Consider the following 5,545-nt stretch of genomic DNA (forward strand, 5'->3'; position numbering starts at 1 on the left):
CAAAACAGGTACAACTAAGCCACACTATGTAGGGAAGCATACTTGGGCCAAGTACGACCGAAGGAAGCAGGGAGTGAGGGCCAGAGATGTCAGGGTGGTGGCTTTCCTTGATGGGAAGGGGAGGGGAGGCTTTGGGAGTCTGGGGGTGTTCTAGCTCTTGACCTACATGAGGTCACATGAGAGCTGGCTTTGTCGTAATCCATTGACTTGGACGTATGTTTGATGCGCTTTTCTGTATGTTACAAGTCACATGAAGGTTTTAGACTTCGTGTTCCCAGAACTCAGTGGGCATGGCACGAAGGCTGAAGGGAGTGTGGCAGGCCGCGCCGGGAAACCGGGTGCCACCATGCCGTGTTAGCAGCTGTTCGTGGGCCCCGCACGTCCTGTGCCACCTGGTCCAGCACTGTGAGGCCCTCCATGGGTCTGGCCGAGTCGTAAGCCTAGACCCAGCAGCGGATTCAAGTACTCAGTAATGGCCGACACCCGGGAACTGACCGAGGTAGACGATGCGATGGAGGGTGACTCTTCGGCCTGGTCCCCAGGGAGGGTTGGTATTGTGCGTGGAGTACTTTGCCAATCATTCTGACAGGCTAGAGAACTGTGTGGGTCACCTAGAGGATGACTACACCCTCTTCGACTGTCCAGGTCAGATGGAGTTGCACACTCCCCGGCCTGTGATGAAACAGCTGGTCCAGCAGCTGGCACAGTGGGCGTTCCGAGGTGCGGAGTGGTTCTTGTTCCTTCCCAGTTCATGGTGGAGCCATTCACGTTCATGTCTGGCATCTTGGCAGCCCTGAGTGCCATGACCTCTCTAGAAATTCCACAAGTTGGGGACCAGCAGTTGGTGTAATGGCTATGTCGCTGAACTCCTATGTAGTTGACCGCGGTTCAAGTCCCGGACCTGGTGGCTTAAACTCACGCCGGGCGCGTGTGCGTGCGTGCCCAAGATCCCGAGAGGAGAGTGGAGGAGAAGGGATTGCGGCGTGACCATCCCCCCTGGGGGGTGATTTCTCACTTTCTATCTCTCTATCTCTGTCTTTCCGGCGAGTGTACGTGCCCTATAGCAAAAACCTCTCCCACTACCAAAAAAAAAAATTTAAAAATTTCAAGTTAACATGACAAAAATGGATCTGCTGAGTATGAAAGCCAAGAAGGAAATTGAGAAATTTCTAGATCCAGATATGTATTCTGCGTTAGAAGAATCTACAAGTGACTTGAGAAGCAAAAAGTCCAAAACTGACGAAAGCTGTCTGTGGGCTGGTGGGTGACTACAGCGTGGTTCGGCTCGTACCTTGCGATCAGCCGGATGAAGACCGCGTGAACGTGTCACACGCCGCTTTCGCCGTTCAGTACGGAGAGGATTTGGCATTTAAGGAACCAAAGGGACCTGAGCAGGAGCCTTCCTCTATGTTTGATGACTATTTAAGAATGCCAGAAAGAATGAAGAGTTTGCCAAAAAGTAACTGTGTACATGAAGAGCTTGTGGGCAGTGCAGCAAAATAGTCTTCTCTTGGAGGGACACGATAGATGAGGGTTAGTTTAATGAAAAAAGTAGTTCTTGGCTCTTTATCAGCCGCACGCCTGAATCAGGTTCTGAGTACTTTCGAAACTGCTGCTGTTTCAAGTGAAATCTTTTTTTTTTTTTTTGAGAGATTTTTTGCTATAGGGCATGTGCGCTCGCCAGACAGAGAGAGACAGAGAGACAGAAAGCGAGAAATCACCCCCCAGGGGGGATGGCCACGCCGCAACCCCTTCTCCTCCATTCTCCTCTCGGGATCTTGGGCACGCACGCACACGCGTCTGGCGTGAGTTTCAAGTCGCCGGGTCCAGGATGCGAACCGTGGTCGACTATGTGGGAGTCCAGCGACATAACCATTACGCTTCGCTGTGGTCCCTTTAAGTATTCTTTTAACAGCATCGATTTAGACTTCAAAAGTGGAAATCCAGGGAACCAGCAGTCAGCGTAATGACTATGTCGCTGGACTCCCACATAGTCGACCACGGTTCGCATCCTGGACCCGGTGACTTGAAACTCACGCCAGACGCGTGTGCGTGCGTGCCCAAGATCCCGAGAGGAGAATGGAGGAGAAGGGATTGCGGCATGGCCATTGCCCTGGGGGGTGATTTCTCGCTTTCTGTCTCTCTGTCTCTCTCTGTCTGTCTGGAGAGCGCACCCGCCCTACAGTGAAAACCTCTCAAAAACAACAAAAAAGTGGAAATGCAATGCACGTAGATTTGTATATAACGTAAGTTAGCACTTGTGCTGCAGTCAAGGCCCGCCTCACTTCATTTTACTGTTTGACTCCCGCTGGTTTGGGGGCAGGGATGACTGTAACAATGTACATATGTACGTGCAGGAGAAGACCTGGGAGGCTATAGTAGGACCACTGCTGGCCTGCACCTTCTCTCTCTCCTGCACTGAAAACGTATCGTCTGGGGCCGGTGGGTACCGTGCTGGTGGGCTGCTGGACTCCCTTGTGGCTGACCGGTGCGAGTCTGAGGCCTGGCTCTTTGTTTTCTTGCTTCCCCTCTCTCTCTCTGGCCAGGTTTTAAAAGTAATAATGATGGTGATGAATGGCATTAGATAAAATCATTTTTTCTTTTTAAATAATCTGAAAAAAATTTAAAAACAAAAAAGAAAATGTTTGTGGGCGAGCCCCAGGGCCTAGAGGTTAAGGGAACTGGAGTGCATCTGGCCCACAGTTGTTTGAGCCTCAGCCCTAGTGGCCAGGCCCGTGTGCATGCCCCAACTCCCAACAGGGTGGAAAAATGGAAAAGGGATGTGGCATGAGCAAGCTTTCTTTTCTTTTTCTTGGTTTCTCTCTATAAAGGGCAAGCAAGCACCCTCTAGCAGTTAAAAAAATAATGTATATTTTTAAAGAAAAGTATGTATAATTTAAAAATTAGGGTCCAGCAGGTGGTGTGGTGGTTAAGGTGCTGGACTCCCACATGGCCAACCGTGTTTTGAGTCCTAGATCTGGCGGCTTGCTTTCTCACTTCCCTCACTCTCTTTGTCTCTCCTATGGTCGAGTTAAAATAAATAAGTAAAAATAAATAAATACAATAAATAATTATTTTTTAATTAAAAAAAAAAAAAAAAAAAAAAGAGCTTAGGGGACAAAACCCTTCCCATGTGAGTCTAGTGAGCAGTGATGTTTAGGGGCCTGCTCTGGAGCCTGCTGAGGATCACTGTGATGGTCAGGTCTGCTGCAAGTGGTAGAAACCAGCTCTGACTCGTGGATCTTAAATATGGATCCACTTATCGGAAAACTCTAGGGAAGTTTCAGGAATGGCTGGGTCTTTTGGTTCTTTTTTTTTTTTTGGAGAGGTTTTTGCTATAGGGTGCGTGCACTCGCCAGACAGACAGAGAGAGACATAGAGACAGAAAGCGAGAAATCACCCCCCGGGGCGATGGCCATGCCGCAATCCCTTCTCCTCCATTCTCCTCTCGGGATCTTGGGCACGCACGCACATGCGCCCGGCATGAGTTTAAGCCACTGGGTCCGGGACGCGAACTACGGTCGACTACGTGGGAGTCCAACGACATAACCATTACACTAACTGCTGATCCCAGGAATGGCTGGTTCTAGGTACTCCAGCAAAAGTCATAAGAAATCTCCTGTCTTTCTCTCTTTGCTCAGTTTTTCTCATCCTGCAGGATCTCGACCTCAACAGGTCCAGGCTGTGACCTTCCAGTAAAGCTCCTGAGCAGGAAGAAAATGCCCCCTTCTTGTGACCAGCAGTTGGCGTAATGGCTATGTCGCTGAACTCCCACATAGTCGACGGTGGTTCGAGTCCTGGATCTGGTGGCTTGGACTCACACCAGTCACATGTGCGTGTGCATCTAAGATCTCGAGAAGAGAATGGAGGAGAAGGGATTGCAGTGCGGCTATCCCCCCCTGGGGGGTGATTTCTTGCTTTCTGTCTCTGTCTCTGTCTTTCTGATGAGTGCATATGCCCTATAGCAGAAAAAAGGAAAAAAGAAAATGTCTCCTTCTCTGGAGTCCTGGGGTTGGCTCTCCCTGGACTGAGTGGGGTCCCTTGCCCATCCCTGACCAACTGATGACTGACCAGACACAGGTTATAACCTACCCCTGGAGTTGGGGAGGATGGACTTGGCCTCGGTTGGCTTGTATTAACTACTTGGGAAAAATGAAGTTTCCTCAAAGGAAAAGGTGGGTGTCACTACCAACAGAAAAGAGAAAAATGGGGGACCAGCAGTTGGCATTAATGGCTATGTCGCTGGACTTCCATATAGCCAACCACGGTTCGAGTCCCGGATCTGGTAGCTTAAAACTCACGCCGGGCGCGTGTGCGTGCGTGCCCAAGATCCCGAGAGGAGAATGGAAGAGAAGGGATTGCAGCGTGGTCATCCCCCCTGGGGGGTGATTTCTCACTTTCTGTCTCTCTCTGTCTTTCTGGTGAGCGCACACGACCTATAGCAAAATCCTCTCCAAAAAAAAAGGGAAAGAAAGAGAAGAAGAATTGGGATCGGTGGACTAGAAGGACCGAACAGGGTCAAAGGGGAGGTGTGGTGCTGAGTGACAGAAAGAAAGAGAAACATGCCTGGGGCAGAAGAATTGGGATCGGTGGACTAGAAGGACCGAACAGGGTCAAAGGGGAGGTGTGGTGCTGAGTGACAGGGGAGAGTGGGGTGTCCAAGTTGTCCTCTCAGAGGTGGGGCAGTTTCGGGTGATGACTGGGTCTGGGCCTTGCCCGTGACAGTGGGTGGCCAGGCTGTCAAGGAGCCAAGACACCAAGGTGTTGGAGGTTTGAGTGCCACGTGCCCAAGTCCCCATTAGCAAGGGCGTAGCCCTAATAGAGCTCAGGCCCGCATGAGTCAGTCTCAGGACAGCAGCACAGAAACGCACCTCAGTAGCCCATAGCAATGAACCCATCTCCTTCCGTAGTCACATCCTCTAAGGCCTTACAGGGACCCGTATGCATAACTCACAACCACACCATGAAAATCCCTTTTTCCTATCTCTTCTCGTCATACGTGAAGCCATTTGTGCCATCCACTCCGTCTCCATCTCCCACCCCCAAAATTCCCCTCTTCTGTCCCCAGCCCAGCTGAGCCACTTTGCATACATGGGACAAGCAGGGAGGGAGGAAAGATGGAGGGGGTGTTGGACTGGCAGTTACGAGACTCTGGTGGGCCGGAGGGGGAGGAAACCTGCTTGGCTTCTCAGTGACCATTTTTGTCCTATCACAAGGGAGTGACCTCGGAGTTGCCCCACACCGGCCACTGGGAGGTGTAGCGAAGTGACAAGCACCTGGCCCGGCCAGTGGCTCAGCCAAAACGCGATGCTGTGTGGTGCCACACCCACAAGGAGGGTCTTGGGTCTGCATCCTGGGGTCCCTCTGTGTGCACCAATAACAGCCCACTGATCCCAATTGTTCTGCCCAAGCACGGACCCATGACTGGGACCAGCAGAGGCTGGGGGTGGGTCACAGCGTGAGGACTCTGTGGGGGTGCTTTTCTCGCTATCTCAAGCTCTCCTCTCATGAAATTAAAAGTAAATTAATAATACACTTGAGCCTA

The 5,545-nt window shown here is 51.1% G+C and overlaps 1 pseudogene; it reads left to right on the forward strand.

Annotated features, from left to right (window-relative positions):
* The first annotated feature begins 290 nt into the window (after positions 1–290).
* On the forward strand, positions 291–850 carry LOC102485396 (GPN-loop GTPase 3 pseudogene; annotated as a pseudogene).
* The last annotated feature ends 4,695 nt before the right edge of the window (positions 851–5,545 follow it).

This window comes from Tupaia chinensis, unplaced genomic scaffold, assembly GCF_000334495.1.
Source record: "Tupaia chinensis unplaced genomic scaffold, TupChi_1.0 Scaffold000116_1, whole genome shotgun sequence".
NCBI lineage: Eukaryota > Metazoa > Chordata > Mammalia > Scandentia > Tupaiidae > Tupaia > Tupaia belangeri.